A 21,319-nucleotide genomic window follows, 5' to 3' on the forward strand; every position below is an offset into this window, starting at 1 on the left:
TATATCCACCAGTCAGGATTATCAACCTAATGGTTTAGAAACAGAAACCAGAGATGAACTAATAAGTGCTCTACTCTAGCACAGGTAGGAGACCCCATACATTCAGTAACAGACACAGAGCTGATGCACTCTGAGGGAAAATGCATCATCTGCCTGATGGCACAGCCCTTGTGGAACCTGCAGGTCTTAGGCAGGAAATGGAAAAGGATGAAATGCATTCTTTTCCAGTTCTTTAGACACCATTTTCTCACCTCAGGTTTTGAACTAAAGCAATTCAGGGTAGACATTTGGGATTTGCTCCAGCCCAGTTCCTTCGTGTTGGGTCTCAGTTTTCTCTTGCACACCTCACATAGCAGAGGGCTGGTGGCTGCTGTGCTGGTGATGGAAGGGTCGATGCACCCAGGTGTTTGTGAATGCTGCAGGCAGCAGAGATCTGTCTGGGCTGACTTTCACTGCCAGGGCCTAAAGCGCTGCTTCTTTCTTCTCTGCTCTTTTGTCTCCAGGGCTTTCGGAGCCGTTTCTAAAGGACTCGACAGGGCCACTGGAGGAGAGGTCAGTGCCAACACGCCCAGCACGGCCGGCAGCTCTGCAGGGCTTTCCCCTCTGCTGGGAGCTGTGGCTGCAGCTCTGGGGGCCAGCAGAGCTTTCCTGCCCAGGCTGCTCCTCTGAAGGCAGAGCAGTGTCAGCCTGCAGAGCACAGCTGGGACAGACTTGGTCTTTCTCAAGTGCCCAAGGAATGCGAGGAGGGCAGCGGTGTCTGTCAGAGCAGGACACCCTGGCTTGGTCTTTATATCTAAAAGTGTGAATGCATCAGCTGCTGGAGACTGAGGCCCCATTAATCTTCATCCCAGCCTCAGACAGGAACATTATTTAGCTGTTTTTCCATCCTGCCTTTCATCTTCAAAGGGAACCTCAAGGCCTATTTAGGGAGAGATCCTGCTTGGGCTCAGTTTGGGGTTTTAGTCCTACTTCAGCTGTTCACAGAGGGAGAGGGAGAGAAATGAGAAGATGGATGTTCAGAGCAAAGCTCTCTCCTAAATCCTGCAGTGGTGTTTGGGTCTGGTGTCAGTGACAGCCTGTGACAGGGATCACCTGAGCAATGGGTGTGTGTTTGCTTTGTTGTGCAATCCCAAACAGAGCAGTTGGATCTGAAATAATGAAATCATCCAATCACCAGTTGGATCTGAAATCCCATAGAATTGCTAAAGGGTTCCTGGCTGTTTTGCTCTGTTTTCACAGAACCAGAATTACCTCCTGCTTGCAAAATATGTTTGAATAATAATAAGAGTGTTGAGGCCATTAGAGAAGACTGTAGGTGCAGAGAATGTAGTTAGAGCTTTGAGGCTTACAGCTGAGGGACCATTTCTGCAGAGCTTGCAAGGCCAAATGTCTCTGGCCATGTGTCCTGTAAGCAGCCCCCAGCTGGCAGAGCACTGGGCTGTGGGAATGGCCCTTGCTGAGCTCTGGTGTCCCATCCCAAGGCAGTTGGGCCCAGCCCGGCTCCGTCGCTCCAAAAAGACTTGCTCCGTGTTTGCTGTGGCCTCCTGCCACAGACTCCTGCAGTTAAAGGCTGCAATGTCCCTTCAGGTGGCCATCAAGAAAATGAGTCTCAGAGGGCAGAACAGGGAACGAGCTGTGAAAGAGATCCTGCTCCTGAGGGACAAGAAGAACCCCAACATTGTCAACTCTTTGGACAGGTGAGTGCTTCAGCTCTTCTCCCGTGCCCGGGCCCTGCATTAACCTTTCCTGGCATCCGGAGTCTGTAGCCTGTTTGGAAAATGCCTGACCCAGCCACATCTTCCCAAAACAACAGCCTGGCAGTTCACTCCCTCCATGTGCTTTTGTTGCTTTGCTTTGGTTTTTCCTTCAAGTTCCTCCCCGTTTGCTGTGTCTCCCAAGAAGTGCTGATAAACCACAGCAGAAATTATTTCCCTTGGCTTCTTCTTCCCAGCCCTTTTCCATTGCTACAGTTGCCAGGAAGACCAGGTTCTTGTTTCCAGAAATGCCTCATTTGCCCATTTTTCACTGGCCTTGCCTGTTTCTGAAGGGACTTTCTGAAAGGTTTTCTGACTGCTTTTGTCCCAAGTGCTGCACAGCCTCTTGCCCTGGATTACCCTGGCAGTTGTGTTGCCTTGTTCTGCAGGGAATGGTGGAACTGATGAGTTCAGAAGCTGAACCAGCTGGGGCCAAGGGTTGTGGTTCCACACTGATCTGGGCTGTTGCTAAACTGCATTTTTCACCTGCTTGCCATCTAAGGCCTCTCCTTTCTCACAGGTGTCTCCTTCTCTTATAGACTGTGAAGATTCCAAGGGCTGTGCAGCCTGGCAGGAATGTCTCTCCATCTGATTCTGTCCTCCCTGACAAATGACCTGGAAACAAAGCTCCACTCCAGGCTTTTCCATGGGGGAATTGAGCTCTGCACTTTCATCTCCATGCCATTGCTTTCCTCTTCCAGCTTCCTTGTTGATGGAGATCTCTGGCTGGTGATGGAATACATGGATGCAGGAACTTTGCAGGACGTTGTCAGACAGACACGCATGGCTGAAGGAGAGATGGCAGCTGTCAGTCGGGAGGTGAGGGGTCCTGCTTGTCACTCCATGGCTGGGACACGATGGTCCTTCCAAATAGGGCGTGAGAACAGGAGTGGCTCCATGCTCAGGGCTTTGTTTCTGTGTTGTTTTTGTGAGCTGGGGAAGAAAGAGCCTCTGCAGTGAACGGCCTGCCAGCATCACTGCACTTCTGCTCTGTTCTTGTTCTCTCTCCTGCTGTTGTGGTACTCTCTATCTGGTTTGGATTTGATTTGCTGTTCTCAGCTTTGCCTTGAACCGTTTGCCTGGAGCTTGTGTGCACTGCACTCCTGGCCTGTCACAGCAAAGCTGCTGCTGGCAGAATTCTGAACTGTCCTTTCTTGTGTGATATATTCCAGCCATTGGTTTTTGCCCTCGTGTTTCTTGTTGTTATGTTTGCCCAATTATCCCATCATAAAAAAAACCTGAACAATATTTGAGATAGCAGCAATTTTAATTGAATAGTTTAGAAAATATTATCAAAAATATAATTTGATTAAAAATAAGGGAAAATTCAGTTCAAATAATAGCACATAAGCAAAAGATAACTGCAGGGTACGGAGTGCAGGGCTCTTGGATGCTTGCCACCTCACGTACGAGCTTGCCAAGTGAAGATTCCCCCCTTACATGTCATGTGTCAATGCCATCTCTCCTCCCATTTTCAATTCATCACATTTTTACCAGCGCCCTCACCACCACCTTTACCGCGCATGCTTCACCACTCGCTTTGGTGGTCGCACAAGTCTTTGGGGGTCATTTTGGATGAAGACCTCTCCTCTTCCTCTTTGTCCTTTAATTTACCTTTGGGTTACACATGCGCACCAAGCCAGGATAATGTAAGCCAAAACTAACATATTACTACATTTTAGCATCAAAGCAATAAATCTCTTATAGCGGGCATTTTCCTGGGACCCAACCAGATTTTCCCTTCTCTCAGTTAACTTTTAGTAACTGTTCTGTCTTGCTTTTTCCTCCTATCCTTGAACATCTGCCAGGAGGGGGGATGGAACCCCTCCTCTCCCTTTCTTCTTTGGCATTACAACTTTTAACTGTTTTATTATTTCCAAATATTAATTACTGTATCAATATTGATTACTGTTTCAATTTTATCAGTACGAATCACACCTATTTACCACATTGTTCTCTCTCAGTGTGTGCAGGGCCTGGATTTCCTCCATTCCAACTGGGTGAGCCACAGGGATCTGAAGAGCTCCAACATCCTCCTGGGCATGGACGGCTCTGTCAGGCTGGGTGGGTGTTCCTGGCCAGGCACGGCGCTCCCGGGCTGCGGGTGTGGGGCTGCTTCCCAGGGAGGGCCAGAGCCCCACAAGGGCTGCTGGGGGCACTGCCCGGCCCCTGCTGCCAGCTGAGAGCGGCTGCCCCTGCAGAGAGCTCAGCAGAGGAGCAGGCTGCCAGCAGTGCCTTTGCTCTGCCTATGGCCCTGCCAGAGGGGCAGCAGTGGGAATCTAAAGCTCCAAGGGAATCAGTAAAAGCCACTGCATGAAAACTGAGGGTTTCTTGAAGGGTCCAGTTCCATCTTTCCTTGGCTACAGCCCTGAGGGCTTTTCCAGCTGACTTCACTACTGCACTCTCAGACTGAGAGTGGGGAATCTTGGTGCTTGGTTTCCTCATTCCAGCTGCCTTTGACAGGGTTTGTTTCTGTCCTCAGTGATTTTGGCCTCTGCACTCAGCTCAGCCCTGAGCAGGACCAGCGCAGCTCCATGGTGGGCACTGCTCACTGGATGGCCCCAGAAGTTGTGACCAGATCTCCTTATGGCCCCAAGGTGGACATCTGGGCCTTTGGCACTGTGACCATCGAGATGGTGGAAGGAGAACCTCCTTACTTCAGGGAAACGGCGGCCATGGTAAGAGGCAAATTCTCCAGTGGCTGCAGAGGCCTGTGAGCACAGGGGGACCCTGCACTGGGAGCAGCAGCTGGAAGTTTCTGCACATGGGAAGGGAATTCCCAGAGCACTCCAGCCTCAACACAGGAGAATATTCTTCAGTCTCCAGCAACAATTTGCTTTGGGATTTATGTTTTTGCAGCTCATCTGGCTGTGAGGATGACCTGGAAATATGAAGCAAGTGCACCAGGTCTAATGTTACCTTGCAAGAAAACCCCAAACCAACCCCAAATCCCAGCCCCAAACACAACAAGGTTTCTGCAGGAGCTTCTAAAAGACCTTTTACAAGATGATCTCCCCCCTGATTCTTCTCACTGCGAAACTTGTTGAGAACATGAAGATGATTGTTTAACATCCCCATAGTCTAACATATTTCTTTCCTAGTCCAAGCTACTTTCTCTGTGTCACCAAGCTTGAGCTTTCAGCATCACAAACCTCCTGTTTCTTGCCTGGCAGTTTCTGGGATGGGGCATCAGGAATGCATTTACTTGAGTGTCAGTGGCACTGCAGAGATGACCTTGATGTAAGAATCCTCTGAAATAACACACGCAGACCACACTGACTCTGGAAAATGGCCTGTAAAGCTGGTGTCCACATTTGGAGAAGCAAAATGGGCTATTTCTGATGGAGGTTCCTACTGACAGAGTCAGCCAATGAAACTGGCTCTCAAGGCGAGATCATTTGGATGTTGCAGTGGCTGTGGCAGCCCCAGGGTTTGGGTTTTTTGGCTGGCATAGCAAAATGAGCTCGGAGCAGCATCTGTGGCAGGGAGTAAAGTGCCCCTGGAGCTGGGGCTGAGGCCCCGGGGTGGATGTGAGCCCGTGTGGGTGTGAAGGGAGCTGGCAGAGCGCTGAGTTTGCTTTCCCTGCAGGCTCGCGCTCTGATCCGGCAGAACGGGACCCCGCAGCTGCAGGAGCCCCGGCGCCTGTCGGCTCTGCTGCGGGGCTGCCTCGAGTGCAGCCTGGAGCCGGACGAGGAGCAGCGCTGGGCTGCCCAGGAGCTGCTGCAGGTGAGGGCCAAGAGCTGCAGGGGAAGCAGCAGTGCCAGGGAGGGGTTTTCTTGTGGGGCCCCCTCCGACAGTCTCCAGTCTGGCTGCGTTCCACACGCAGAGCAAGCAGAACCCTCGCCTGCTGTGGCTTGGCAGCTCCTTTGGAGCTCATCTGGGCCTGGTGCCCCACAGCGAGCAGGGACATCTTCAAGCAGCTCAGGGGGCCCAGAGCCCTGTCTGACCCGAGCTTGGATGTTTCCAGGGAGGAGGCACCTCCCACATCTCTGGGCACCTTCTGTCAGTGTTTCCCCACACTCCTGGTTAAAAAATTCTTTCTTAGATCTAATCTGAGCCTGCTTCCCTCTCCTGAGTTTCAAACCATTTCCCTTTGTCCTGTTGCAACAGAGCCTGTGAGGAACTTGACTCTGGAAAGTAACAGTTCATTTCTTTCCTTTGTATCCTTTGGAGAGCACCCATTTTTATCATCAGCCAAGCCTCTCTCCAGCCTGACCCCTCTGATCACTGCAGCGAAGCAACTGAGGGAGCAGTGGAGGAGATGAAGCACTTGAGGACAGCTTTCAGTTACAGTAGTAAGGACAACTAGTTAGTTATGGTAGTTAGCACTACTAGTTGGTTAGGGTAGTTGGGATTGCCTGTTTGTTATGGTTCTTATGACAGCCTGTTTGTTATGGCAGTTGTTTGAATAAAAACTCTCTTAACCCTCAACTGCCTTGCCGTGTCCCGTCCTTCTCCCGCTGTGCCTCAGCTGCCCGGAGCAATGTGAGGGGATAGCGGGCCCAGCCTGGCCCAGAGCTGAGCCCCAGCAGAGCCCTGGCAGAGCCCAGAGCAGCCTCGGCACCTGCAGAGTCAGACTGGAAGGAGGCGCTTGGAGCCTTCTCGGCTGCACCCGGCTCTTGGTTACAAACTGGGTGTGCTGGAAAATGCCACCGGCTCTGCACGAGGGCAGAAGGGGCCCGGGGAAGGCCCAAGTGCTCCATGCAAGGGAAAAACCTGACCTGGGTCTGTTATAAATAACTGGGTAGTGTTGGCTTTTGCTATTAGGTATTGACTTCTGTAAAACATCCTTAATCACAACCATTTTGATATAGTACAGTTTGTAATCAGTTTTAACTGCTTTTGCTGTAGTATAATTTGTCAGCTTTTTGTGGCCAATGCCCTGGCCCCTGTGTAGCTCGTATCCTCAGCACATCATTTATAGATGATATTTTAGTCTGTGGACAGTGTGAAAAACATACATTATAGTTTTTACTTTTGAAAAATATTAAAGGGAATGCCATGTGTTGTGCATTAGAATGTTAACGTTTGCAGAAGTAGCTGTAGTTGTGAAATAATAACTAATTCTTATATTTTTGTAAATAAATGACAATAATAACTCAATAATAACAATAGAATAACAATAATAACAACAATAATATAATACTAATAACAATAATAATAATAATAATAATAATAATAATAATAATAATAATAACAACACATATTTTTTAAAATATCTAATGTTCATTTAAAGTACTTCTGGAAATAGCTAAAACCGTCTGCATGGTCAGATAACATTTAAGGAAGGGATGTGATGAGGAGCCCTGCCACTGACCCTTCCACTGTCAATAACTGTCACCTGCTGAAACCACAGAACAGGGGCCCTTGTGAGGGAGTGACACACAACCCTCAAAACAGCAATCCACGATTCCTGCACGTGCTCTAAAACGGCGAGTTGGGGGTTAAACCAACGTAAAGAATTCCTGGAGCATGTAAACGAGTTCAAAGAAATGTTTGAATGTGTATAACCATTATGAATATGTATTTGAACAATACAATGGGAAAACTAGACAAGAAGAGTTGCTGTGGTTAACCAGTGTGCCTCTGGCCATCGCCAAGCACCCAGCCCTGTTACTGATTTGCCCCTTATTATTCCTTATTAAACTTTCAAAAATTCTAAAGAGTGAGGCTCCTTTCTCACAAAACCCAAGGTGCTCACCCCTTGTTCTTCCCCCAAAGCCAGGATTTGTCAATCCTAACCTTTGTCTGGACGGAGGAGAAGGAGGCTGCGACGGAAAAGGAAGATGCACTGGTGTGGAGGTCCATGGGAGTCTCAATCTCCCACCCGTGGAGGACTGGTCCCCAATAACAAGAATACATTTCAAGGTTATGATGAGAAGCTTGCTTCTCCCATTGATCTCTGCAGGCACATGCTGATTTATGGAAAGTTATGTTGCCCCATTGGCCCATTAGCCTAATTACCCTAGTTAAACCCCTGTTACCCATCTCTGGTTAGTCCCTAGAATGTTCTCCCTCTCTGTCCCTCCATTGGCTCTAATTTACTGCATTCCTCTGCCCGTTTCCCTATTAGCTGACCTGACCCTTAACCCCTCCTTTGCACCATTTCCCCCATATCCATGGGACCCTGACCCTCAGCTCCACCCTCACTACCCCATATAAAAACCCCCTGTGCCCTCAGCTTGCACCCTGTCTTTGTCCCTGGGCCCTGTTCAGCTCCATCCCCTGTTCCTGTACCAATAAACCCAGTTTGCTGCAGATCATACCCAGACCCATCCTGCCAACTTTGTCAGCTTTATAAAGCAGCCGTGAGCTTCGGGCTCCGGAGTGCCGGACGCTCCAAGGGCCTCGGCAGCGCCAGGACGCTCCAGGCTGGGACAGCCAGGCAGGGCAGGAGGAATCACTGCCCCTTTCCCCTCTCTGCTGCTCCATCTCCCAGCCCAGCATCGCTGCAGGACAGCCTCACTGCCAACGCCATCCTGCCAGGGATGGGCTGGGGGGATCTCCTTCCCTTTCTCTCTGGCATGGAGGCAAATCCCATCTTCTCCTTGTCTGCGCTTCTTCCTCTTCTCATTCCGTCCTTCATCCATCCACGTTCCTTTCCCATCTCCACCGGGGAGGACAAGGCCCAGAGATCCCACATGAGGAGGGGCTGCAAACCCAGCCTGGGGAGCTGAGAGGAGGTGGTAAAAGCCTCCCTGTGCTGGGAAGGGTGTGGGGAATGTGAGAAGAGCTTCAGGCAGAGCTCAGCCTATTCTGGTGCCTCCAAAACCAGCGGTGCCAGATACAGAGATCCACGGGGCAGCAGAGATCCCCCTGCAGATCCATGGGGCTGCAGAGATTCTCCCACAAATCCGTGGGGCTGCAGAGATCCCCCTGCAGATCCATTTGGATGCAGAGATCCCCCCGCAGATCCATGGGGATGCAGAGATCCCCCTGACGATCCATGGGGATGCAGAGATCCCCCCGCAGATCCATGGGGATGCAGAGATCCCCCTGCAGCTCCCGGAGCAGCCACGCTGAGCACGGCGATGCCTGAGAGGAGGCTGTGACCCCGCGGCCAGAGGGCCCCGCTGGAGCAGCCTGTCCTGGCAGGACTGACCCCGGGCCACAGTGACCCACGCTGCAGCACTTGGAGGGGGCCGTGCCCCGTGGGATGGACTCAGCTCGGAGAAGTTCCTGGAGAAATCTCCGGTGGGAGAGAGCCCAGGGTGCAGCAGGGGAACGACTCCTGTCCCTGAGCAGAGGGAGAAGCCCCGGGGCATGAACTGAGCCCGGCCCCATTCCCTGTCTGCGGCACTGCCGGGGTAGGAGGTGCAGATGGAAGGAGGGAGGCGTGGGGGAAAGCTGCATTTAAGGGTCTTCACTTTTCATTATCCTGCTCTGAATTTTTGGAGTTTTCTGTCCGAAATCTCTCCCCTCCCCCACTCATCCACAGGGGTTTGGGGCGGTTTTCTCTTTTTGGGGGAAATCAAAGCGATGCACTGATGCTCCTAATTAGGGATAGGAGAAATGAGGCTCCAGGGCTTCCCGCTGAGCCGGAGACACCGAAGCGACAGTGCCGGGAAAGCCGTGGCGGGAGGTGCGGAGAAGTTTGTTTGTGTTTTCAGCTCAAAACCCCTCGGGCCCGGGCCCGTTCCAGGGCTGCTCCTCAGCTCCGGCTCTGCCCTCACGCAGCCCGGGGCGCCCTGAGAGCGCGGGGAGGGGCTGTGCCGTGTGCAGAGCCCGCCCCTGTCTGGGATTGGGCGATGGTGCCGTCAGTTGTGTTTGTGGCGCGCTGATTGGTGGGAGCGGGGCGGAGCAGGGCCCCGGTGGCGGGCTGAGGGCGGCCGTGGCTGGGCAGTGGCGCCGTTGTCGGAGCGTGTGTGCGGTCCCGGCAGCGGCGGCAGCGGCCGGAGCGCGGTGAGGCGGCGGCGGAGCTCGGAGGCGGCCGCAGCGCAGGTGGGAGCCGCGCTGGGTTGTGCGGGGGCTCGGGGCTGGCTGCGGGCCTCGGGGGCGGCAGGGGGCTCGGGCGGGTTCGTTGTGCCGTGTCCGGCCCGTGTTGCCGCTGGCGTGAGGGCGCTGCGGGAGCGGCTGCCCGCGGTCTCCTTGCGGCCACTGCCTCGGCAGGAGCCGCTGGCGGAGCAGCGCTGGCTCGGCCCGGTTGCTGTGGCTGGGACAGAGGGGGCTGCCCCGTGCCCGGGGCTGTGCGGGGAAATTCCCGTGGCCGGCGGTTTCTGTGCGCAGAGGAGACAGAGGAGTCCTGTAAAAGTGACTTTATTGCTGAGCAGAGGGAGAGGCCGTGGGGCATTTGCCGTGCGCTCTCTGCCATTGTTGTAGTTCGCAGCCTCCTTTTTATCCTCGTTTTCCCGGCCTCATCTCCCTCTCCCCTTGCCCCCTGGCTGAGGTGCTTGGAAGGTTCAGACCTCCCGATCCGGTAACTGCATGTCCTCGTTAATGTGATTCCCCACTTTTGTAAAACAGCCGATATTCATGGCTCTGTTAAATCCTTGTTCTTCTCGAAGTTCAGGAATTTAGCGGGACTTTCTGTGAGCAGCAGTCCATGTTAATTAGTAACATTTATCGAAGCTGGTGGTTTCGCCCGTTACTTCCTTATCTACGAGTCCCTGGCCCCTCGCTCAGCTGCTGAATGAGCTGCACTCTCAAGGTGTGGAGCATGGTAAAAAGATGAGAGTTGCTGCAGCACATCAGAGGAGAAACAGCATTCGTTTAACCCATGGTCTGCCAGGGAGCCACAAAACCGTGTCCCATTCCCATTCTTTCCGCATTTGAATCCATACATGATCTGCTTTCTTATTTCCTTTGTTATCTGTTTCACCACTTTTCCTTTTTCATCTTTTTGCCAACAGCAGTTTGTGTCAATTAATTTTCCACAAACTCCTCCTTTTTCTGCTAACAGATGATCTGATCCCATCCCGTGGTTAAGTGTTGTGTTCCTCATTTCAGTGGATTGGTCGGCAGGAAGGTCAGGAGCTGGAGCTGTCTGGTTGGTTATAATTCTGAGCAGAGCTTGTAATCTAATGATGCCATTGAAATGAGAAATGGGTTCTGTGGCTCCTGATATGAATTGGTTCGGGTTCCCAGGGGCTGGTCCATGGTGTTGTAGGATTTGTTCTGCTGGCCGTTCATATTTTCCCTATTTTTGGGCGCTCTCTCCAGCCAGGGCTGCATCAATTGACTGCTTTTTCTCTAATTAAATCATCAAATCCTTGGATTCCCAGCTTATTTCCCTGAATATTTGGTAGCAAAACACCCCCATTGGTCTAATCCACCCTATATAACACAGACAGTGACGGCACATGTTGGAGTGGGCAGAGGGCTGATTCCCCCCATTTATTTATAGTGAAGTTTTCCCAACATTGTCCATTTGCTGTTTCCTTTTGCAGCCTCACCCGTTTGTGTTGCAGGGTCAGATATCCTCCCCCTGGGCTCTGCCTTGAGCTGTGCAAATTCCATCAGTGCAAGCAGGCAGAGCTTGGGGTGAGGGGCAGAGGAAATCAGCCCAATTCCTGCCCCGGGCAAGAGACCCAGGTGCATTGTCCACACTTTGCCCAGCAGTGTTCATTTGCATTTCTAAAGCTCCTCTGCGGGCTGCCTGGAATGAAGCTTCTCTTCCTGCTGCCGGGCAACGTTGATGTTTTGTTGCTGGTCGTTCTCTCTGTGGGTGTCTTTTGGGCTATTCCCAGTCTGTTGGGATGTTGAACTCATCTCCATTGAGTGGTGTTAGACCCCTTAAATTAAACCTTTAAAATTCCTTGCCCCAAAGCAAAGAAAACCAAGCCTGAGTAGAGAAATAAGTTTTAAAATAACCGAAATCGGTACATTTGGCAGCGCTGCAATGGCAGGCAGCCCAGAGTGTGGGTGTCAGTGAGGCCCAGAGTGGAATTGTGCCGTGGTGTTCCCCAGCAGCTGTGGCAGTGCAGGCCCAGCCAGCGCTGAAGCTGCAGCAGTGGCAGCAAGGCTTGGCCCCAGGGGCTGGAGATGGCAGAGGAGGGTGGCCAGGATTGCAGAGGATTCCAGGCGAGGATCTGTGGGCAGGCGCAGGGGCTTGGCCCGCTGTGGAGCCCTGGCTGCTGCTGCGTTGCCTTCAGGGCAGGCTCAGGGGCGGCCTCCCATCCTCCTGCTGCGGGCGGGAAGTGCAAATCTGCGGGGCTTCAGAGCCCTTGAGGCCAGGTGAGGGGTCCCCCCGTGTTGAGCTGTGCTGGCGGCTGTTTCTGGCCTCAGGGACACTTGGCATGGGCCCCTTGGCCACCAGTGGTGCTGCTTTGCACTCCTTAGGCAGGAGCCGATGTCCTGGCTGGGTGTTGGCAGCAGCAAAGTGCCAGGGCGGGCTCAGTGCCAGCTCAGCTTGCTGTGGGAGAATGTGCCTTGATATCTGCTCCAGTGGTTGCTGAAGCAGTGAGAATTGCTTTTGCCCCCCTGTTAGGTGCCATGGTGTCAGCAGAAGATGTTGTAGCCTTCCTGCTCAGGGCATTTCAGTGCCAGGCTCTCACAAGCACCCACAGCTGGGCGGGTTGAGCTGAGCATGGGGCGGTGACCTGTGCTGTGTCTGATTCCCCTTCCTTAATAACAGCCTGTCTTGTAGCTCTTTTCCCTTCTGCTGCCCCTGCAGAGCCATCCACAAACACATTTTCTCCCTCAGGCCAGGGAATGTCCCATCAATCTGTCCCAGCCTGGGTCTGGAGCTCTGTCCCTTGAGGGCAGTCCTGGGTTCCTTGCCAGCCCCTCTCCAGGCTGTTCTAACAGGAGGCTGGGTTAAACCCTTGCCCTGTACTCAGTTCTAAATCCTCCTGTGCTATTGAACAAGTTTCATACTGTAGTAACCAAGCCCTGCTCATCCATTTAGAGGCTCTTTTCGTTGTCAGACCTTTAACTTGATGTCAGACTTGAACTATAGGATATCCTATGTAGGGTTAAACATTTTAGCAGAAGAATTCCTTAGGCAAGACCCTGTTTAACATCCACCTGTAATTCAAAGTCCTTTTCCCTGTCTGGAAGGACCAGGCCAGCCGCCTCAGTTAATCTTCATTTTAACACTTGAAAATTCTGTGTTTCCTCCTCCTGTCCATCCATCCAGTTTGTTGACTGGCAGGATAGGAGTGTTGTAGGGAGACATCCTTGGCTCCAAAAGCCCAGCCTTTAGCCAGGACTCAATACCAGGCTGTGGGCCCTTCCTTCCCTCTCTTGGAAGAGGATATTGCTTTTCCTGGTTGCTTTAAAGTAATTTGTAGTGGCTCCTTATCTAATTTTCCCTCTTTCCCTGGGGCTGCCTACACTTCTGGGATCACTTCAGCAGGGGCCTTGTCAGATTTTGGCACAAAGGTAGAACAGAACTAGCCTCTGTATCGCCTTTTACAGTATTAAAATCCAGCTCTCAAATTCCTTCCTAGGTAATTACAATCACAGGAGAAAGAAAAAGCAATTCATTTATTTCAAACCTATCCCCCACAGCTTCTAATAGTGGTTGAACAAATCATACCTGCTCATCTTTCCCACTCATTCCCTTAAAAATTTAAATATTCCTTTACTATTTTCCCCCTTAGGTCTAAGATTCAGAGTGGATTGAGAGGCCCCTGTGTCCATCAGGAAATGCCTCCTCTCAATGCAGACCCACCCTGAATGTTCTCAAGGGCTGCACTGTGGAGGGTCCCTGGTGTGATGGGGGCTGTGACAGCCCTGCCAATCCATGTCCATCAAGGGGTGGACTTGCTGGTCCTGAGGGTGCTGCTGTCTGTGCTTGCAGTGTCCTTGTGCCCTGCAGCTGGAGCCCTGGTTCCTTGCCAGGGGCTGTTTGGGTGGGCTCTCCCCTGCCGAGGAGGGCAATGCCTCTGCCAGGTGCTTGTGGCCGAGCTGTGCCCTGGGTGCTGGGGCCCCCTTGGGCCCTGGGGTTGATCCCTCAGGGGCTGTAGGAACTGTGCCCTGGCCTTTGCCTTCAGCTTGGCCTTTTGCTGCTCCCTTCCTGCACTCACCTGCTGTGCCTTTGTGCCCAAGTGCTGCAGGGCCTTCTTGTGCCCCTCCTGCAGCCCCCTCAGTGCCTGTGGGTGCTTGTCTTGCTTTACAAGAGAGGTGTCTGCCCAGGAAGGCAGAAAAAGCCTCTCTTGGAATGGAGAATGCAAACCCCGCTCCCTCTTAATTTTTAGAATAGTGAAATCAAAGGGCTCTCAGGCAAAGATATGGGAATAGGAATACCAGTTCTTTACTAGTGTGTATAATAAAGCAAACAAACACCAACAGCTGCGGCACTGACAGCAAACAGAGCCCGGACCCAGTCCCGGCCTTTGGGCTGCGGCGCTTTGCCCTTGGGTGCAGTTCCGGGCACGGCCGGCAGGGGCGCTGGTGGCTCCCGCGGGGCGGGGCAGCGCATCCCTCCCATGGGAACCTCTCTGAACGGAAATAGAGCAATCCCTTCATCTAACTCTTTCTCTTTTTTACCTTCTATGGCCTTTCTCTCATGTTTTGAGAAAGAATTTAGAGAGGGCTGCCTTTTAACTGAGCTCCTAGTGTTTTGATATGGTGCTTCCTCTCGAGAGAGACAGAGTTTCCTTGAACAGACAGAGCTGTGGTTACTGAGGGGACGTAACTCAGAGCAGGACGGGGTCAGGGGAGGATATCCCGCCGAGGCTTGGTGGGAGTGTGGGCAGGGTCTGCTCCCGGAATCGCCAGAGGGGGATGTTCCCGTGGAGCCCGAGGTGGAGCGTGGGTAGCCCCCACATGGCTGATGGCGGCTGATCCGGCAGCTCTCGGCAGATCAAAGGCAGGTGGGAGAGCCCGGCAGCAGCAGCGGTGCCCAGCGCAGGTGGCACGGGCAGGGCAGCCGGGGATGGGATGGCTGGGACCCCCCCTGGGTGCAGTGGGCGGAGTGACCTCGGAGCAGGCAGCAGGACAGAGCAACCCCCATCTTGCCCAGCATGGGCGGCAGAGCGGCCGCGGGCCAGGCAGTGGGAGCAGGGCACACAAATTGAGCGACAGCGCCGGGGCAGGTGGAGCTGCCCTGGGCAGTGAGGCCGCACCTGGGATGGAAACCGGGGCAGGCGGAGCTGAGGCGGGCAGCGAGCCAGGACCCGGGACAGGCGCCTCGGCCGCGAACGGAGGGGGCAAGACCTGCAGAGGATCCCACTCTCCTTCTGATTTTTCCTCTTGTTCCCTTCCCTTTCATTTCCCTCTTTCTTTTCTTGTTTATTTCTCGGAGGTTTCTAATATTTTAAAGACTTTTTTCTTCTAAAATCTCCTGTCTAACATATGGCATATTCTCTTTTAGATTAAATGGGTTTTTTAACAAATAAATCCAGAGCCTAGCAAATCTAAACTTCTGCTTGGATACTTTGAAATAGTCAATGAGCTAACTCATGACCTCCTAATGTTGTTTTTCCCATTACCTTTTTATTTATCCTTTGGCAAATTAAGCATCTTTCAGTTACTTCTTTGCAAATCCAAAAATCCCAATGCACCCATAGTTCCATAAAACATGATCACACAAAGCTTGAGTGCCCCAGTGGGTTTTCTGATGCCTGTTTCTAATATTGTCTTAGAAGCACATTTTATTAAGTAATTGTCTTCCATCAAGAAGTTTCCATTTCCCTGATTTATCTTGTTCACTTCCTGTCTTCTTTAATTCTTTTTTCTCGGCTTCCCTAAACTTTGGAATTTCCAGATTTTCCTGGTTTGGAGTTAATATTAACATAACTCTTTCAGCTCCATTTTCTGCTGCATCCTTAGCTTTGTGATCTGCCAAATTATTTCCTCCTCTTTCTGGGGTCTTTCCCTTTTGGAGTTCCATAATATGTACTATAGCTATCTCTTTTAGTTGATTGTAATGCCTCTAAAATAAGTTCCGCATGTACTAATCCTTTTCTTCTTTAATTAAGTAATCTTTTTCCTTTCCAAATTTTTTAAAGGTATGTACTACTCTAAAGGCATACCTTGATTCAGTATGTATAGTTCCTTTATTTTGTGTTTAATATTCTAGTGCTCTTTTTAAAGTATATAATTCACAAGTTTGAGCTTACTAGTTTAAGGTTAATTTCCCTTTTTCCATAGTTTGCACATTTTTCTCATGAACTTCTACATACCCTGTATTTTCTCCTTTTGCAAGGAGTTGTATCTCTGTTAGCTGACATAACTCCCAAGCAACTATTTTTTTTTCTTTTTTTTCCCCTGTATCCAACTTACTGGTTTTCTGTCTCATTTTTTCAAGATCTTATCTATTCATCGTCTGCCTCTGTTTTTCACATTCACTAACAACCTAAATACCACTTTTCTTTCAACTACACACACGAAAATAAAAAACTTTTTTCTCACACTACTTTCAGTACAATACACCTCCCTCCAAGGAGATATAGTGAAGCTTAAAATACACAACCCACATTACCTATATTTTCATTCATATACATTTACTCACTTTTATTTCCCATTCACTTCCACACATTCTTTCCCACCCTCAGGACACAGAGTGGATCCCTGTTGACAGAGAATCGCGGGTCCCTGTGGCCCCCCCTCACCTTGGGGTGGCCTCTGGGTCTCAGTATCTCCGGGCCTCCTGGGAGGGCCCTGACTCTGCTGCCTCGGGTGCCGTTCACCTGTGAGGCTGATTTGTGTGTCACTCACACTCTTTAGCCACGGCCCCCTCACACGCCCTGGGGACAATGGCCCGTTTCCAGGTCACCTGTACCTTATGCCACAGCCCCCACATGCCCAGGAGAACAATGGCTTATTTGTGGGTCACACACTCCTCTTTCCACAGCCCCCCTTCCGACCCACCCGGGAAGCTGAGGCTGATTTTGGGTGTGACTCACTCTCATACACAACAAGACAACAATAAGGTATCTTTTGTTATAAATGATCAAATCGAGAGCCAAACTTATAGGAAAATTTAGCAAAGATTTATTAATTTGTCTGTGCGAATGAAGTTCAGTCGTCAAAACCAGCACAGCCAAGGGTCAGCGTCGAGCCCGGGTTCAGTGCTGGGTGAACACGGATCTGAGCTCCGAATGTCAGTCTCCCCCTGTTCACAAATGCTGCCTGACACAGCGAGTTCTTTTACAGTTTATCCTGCTCGAGGCAGAGATGACCAAATGTTCTTTGTGTCTCTTCCCATGCATAACCGTGTCTTTACCTGTGCAGAGGTGGACAAAGACTCAGTCCCGGTGTCTGATGTTGTCAGTAGACTCCAGGGAAGTCAGCATTCACATGCATCAGGGTGGGGCTGTGGATCATTTTGGTAGATGTAATCGACGAGGCAATAATCACTCTTGGGTGGACCTGGTGACCCTGGTGACCCGGGGAAGCCAGTGATTATCGCCCTGGAAGCTTCTATTCTTTCATTAAAAACCACGATGTTTATCTCAACCAAGTCCAGGAACTAGATGTATATGAATAAGACACTGCTCCTGGCCAGGATTGTCAAAAGACATAGTGTGGATTTTACAATATTTTATACATTAATAGCATGAATTATCTCTACCACATACTACACTTTCACGTCACCTATTACAAATTTAGGTGTTTCTGGCCAGTTCCCGTGCTCTTGGATATCCCTCAACCCAGCTGTGTTGTCCAACCCCAGATGCTCTTGAGCATATCCTCAATCCGGCAGAATTCTGCCCAACCGTGGATGCTCTTGGAATGTTAATTCCTCAACCCAGCAGGTTTTAATTCTGGATGCTCTTGGGCACTCTTATTCCTCAAACCAACAGATTTTTTAGGAGCCCCTTTTGTCCCGTTTCCTAGTGGATTGGGCTCGGAAACTCCTCTGCTCCCTTCCTCCGAGGGGTCCAGCCCCTCTCTGGGACCCAGTCCCAGTTACCCCGGGGGATTCTCTCGCTCCTCTTATCACTCGCTGTGTCTCTTTACTGGCTGCTTCCCTCGAGGAAAGTTGGAAACGCAGCGTGGGAGACTCCAGCACTCACTTGGCAGGTCTGGGACAACCAGCCCTCGTCTCATTCACGGCCCAGAGCAGAGAATGAGGGGAGAAGGGAGCCCAGGAGCCCAAAAAGTTCCGGCATCCCGAAATGGGGAGAGTGAAGTGGGGGGAGCTTTTGGCATTGCTGGGACTGCCAGCAGCCTGGGCAGGGTCGGGCACCGAGGAGAAGGGGGACCCCCAATCCAAGCGTGACCCCCAGCAGCTGGGACAGGGGGGAACCTCCGAACACCAGAGGGGAGGGACCAGGGATGGGGAACTCCTGGGAGGCTTTTTCAGGGCTGAATCTTGGATGTTTGGGAGGTTTTTCTGGAGCCCTGATGGCCGGTGACTTGTAGAGATGGACTTGGGCAGAGGCACCTTCAAACTCAGTGTGTGTTGGGGAAGATGAAACAGGAAAGCCTTATAAATACGATTGTGTGGCAAAAGATTTTATGAACATAAAAAGTATAAGGAAGATTGAAATGAAAGCAAGCTCTGAGATACCTCATTTAGTGAACAACTGGAAAACAACGGTGTGGCCCAACTGAAGGTAATCCCCTTTTGATGAAACAATTCCCTCTGCTTGCAGAGACATCCAAGGGTCAGAGCAGACCTTACTAGCTCAATAGAAGGGGTCCAAAGAGGAGTTTTTAGGGTTTAAAATGTAACACAGTATGGTGATGTAATGATTTTTACAGGCTATATGTAAATGCTCTAGGATTTGTATCTTGTACTAGGTTGGTTAGTGAGAAATAGAATATTCAACACAGAAGAAGATTTATTGTAATGTAACGGGACCCTTACTATCTTATGCTCTTCCCCTCTTACTCTCTTACCCTCTCACCCTCTCTACCCCTCTCTTCTCTCGGGCCTGCTCCGAGCTGTGCCTGGCAGCTCCAAGCAGGGCCCTGCACCCAGGCCCTTTGCAAAAAACCGCAAGTTCCACGACCTGGCTGCAGAGATCTCTCGTCTCCATCTGTCCCGACCGTCCTACCCCCCGACGCTCCTACAAACGTGCTCATCCCTTGTTTTCCCCAAACCAGGATTTCCCATTGCCAAGGCCTGGGAGGCTGCAAGGAAGAGGAAGATGCCCCGGAACACTGAGGCAGGTGAGGAGGAAGTCAGTGCCCCTTTCCCCTCTGTGCTGCTCCATCTCCCAGCCCAGCACGGCCCCGGCTGCAGCTCAGCCCTGGGGGGATCTCCTTGCCCTTGCCTGTGGCACGGAGGCAAATCCCATCCTGTCCTTGTCCTTCCTCCCCCAGAGCAGGAGCTGAGCATGGAGAGCAGGGAGGACAAATGCCCGCGGCAGAACCTGGTGGCAGAGGCCGTTTTGAGCGGCTCCACGGCGCAGGAAGCCAACGGGGAGGAAAAGCCCCGGAGATGCCGCACGAGGAGGGGCTGCAAACACAGCCGGCGGGGATCTGAGGGGGAAAGAGCCAGCCTGGGCCGGGAAGGCGGCCGGAGACGGAGCCAGAGCTCGGAGCTGGTGCTCCATGAGCAGCTCCGTGATGGGGAGAAGCCCCACATGTGCGTGGAGTGTGGGAAGAGCTTCAGGTGGAATTGCAACCTGATTGTGCACCAGAGGATCCACACTGGGGAACGGCCCTACGAGTGTGGGGAGTGTGGGAAGAGGTTCAGAGAGAGCTCCCACCTGAACAAGCACCAGAGGACCCACACTGGAGAGAAGCCCTACGAGTGTGGGGAGTGTGGGAAGAGCTTCAGCCGGAGCTCCAGCCTGATCAAACACCAGAGGATCCACACTGGGGAGAGGCCCTATGAGTGTTCCAAGTGTGGGAAGCGCTTTCAGAGCAGCTCCGATCTCCTCCAGCACTATCGGATTCACAGAGAGGAGAGGCCCTTCCAATGCCCCGACTGCGGGAAGGGATTCAAGGACAACTCCACCCTCATTACTCACCGGCGCATCCACACTGGGGAGAGGCCCTACGAGTGTGATAAATGCAGGAAGAGGTTTCCGACCAGCTCCCGTCTATTCCTGCACTATCGGATTCACAGAGAGGAGAGGCCCTTCTGCTGCCCCGACTGCGGGAAGGGATTCAAGCACAACTCCGCCCTCATCACCCACCGGCGCATCCACACTGGGGAGAGGCCCTACGAGTGTCCCCAGTGTGGGAAGAGCTTCTACAGGAGCTCTAACTTGACCCAACACCAACAGAGGCACCCCTAAGGGAAGCCCTGCAAGTGCCCCGAGTGCGGGCAGAGCTTCGTGCGCTGCTCCAGCTCCATCCCCCACTGGAGGAGGCACTTTGGGCACAGCCCTGGTCACTCACATTCCCTGTGATCCATGTTAAGAACACACCTGGCTGCTTCATCTTTTAATTTCACCTTAATTTTTTTCTATTCTCCATCTCTTTGCACTGCAAAAGCCGGGAGGAATGGATCTGTCACCTCCAAACCACTCAAATCCCAGTGAAAACAGCTCAATCTTACCCCAAAAGGAGCTCAAACCCACCTCAGAAAACTCAATCCCATGCCAAACTCACTCGATTCCGCAGCCATCAGGCTGAGATGAAGTTGGGAAATGATTTAGAGTGGTGGGATGGAGATTGTGTGGGGCTGGGTGTGTGGGATGTATTTGACAGCAAATAAAACTCTGAGACTTACTGATTTCTCTCCCGTTCATGTTCAGTCTGTTGCAGTTCTGTTTGCAGAGTGCCGCCTTCTCAGCTCGTTGTCTTGGTGTCCCCTTTTCTCTCCTGCCTCTCCTTGCCTGCTCTGTTTCTCTCTCAGTGTCTCCCTGGACCCACGGACCACCAGAGACCCTCCCCTGATTTAATTGACCCAGGCACCACCAGAGACCCTCCCTATATGTAATTGCCCCAGTGACCACCAAATACCCTCCCCTGATTAAATTGACCCCTCCCCTGATTTAATTGACCCCTGCCACCAAAGACCCTCCCCTGATTTAACTGACCTTTCACTGATTTAATTGACGCCTCCCCTGATTTAATTTAGCCTTTCCCTGTTTTAATTCCCCTTCCCCTGATTTAATTGACCCCTGCCCTGATTTAGCTGTCCCCTTGCCTGATTTAATTGACCCCTGCCCTGATTTAGATGTCCCCACAGACCCTCCCCTGATTATTTATTATTTCATTTCCCAATTATTATTTTAATTCCCAGTCCCAGGAGCTGAAGTCCTGAAGGCCTGCAGGGAAATGTCTCTGTAGGATTTTACTCCATTTCCCTTCAAGGGCAGGAACATCTTTTACTGGCTGGGAGCTGGAATTGCAGACTTTTGGAATGTGTGCAGGGCAGTACGGACTGGCATCAAACATGGACTGGGATCAAATAGGGGTTGGCATCAAATATGGACTAGGATCAAACAGGGACTGGGATCAAATTGGGACTGGGATCAACTATTGATTGGAATCCTACAGTGTGGGATAAACTGGACTGAGCTTATATAGACTGAGATCAAATACGGGCTGGGATCAAATATGAATTGGGATAAAAAATGGACTGGGATCAAATATGGACTAAAATCAACTATGGACTGGGATAAACTGGACTGGGATCAAATCAGGACTGGGATCAACTTTGGACTGGGATCAAATATGGCCTGGATCAAATATGACAGATTTTATGGACTGGGATCAAATATGGACTAGGATAAGCTATCAACAGGGATCAAATATGGACTGGGATCAAA

The 21,319-nt window shown here is 51.5% G+C and overlaps 1 pseudogene; it reads left to right on the forward strand.

The window, feature by feature from the left end:
• LOC128945569 (zinc finger protein 850-like) overlaps window positions 1-19,819 on the forward strand; it is a 300,103-nt pseudogene extending 280,284 nt beyond the window's left edge.
• The last annotated feature ends 1,500 nt before the right edge of the window (window positions 19,820-21,319 follow it).

Source organism: Melozone crissalis, unplaced genomic scaffold (genome assembly GCF_028551555.1).
Source record: "Melozone crissalis strain CALT ecotype California unplaced genomic scaffold, PUWL_Pcris_2 ptg000066l_1, whole genome shotgun sequence".
NCBI lineage: Eukaryota > Metazoa > Chordata > Aves > Passeriformes > Passerellidae > Melozone > Melozone crissalis.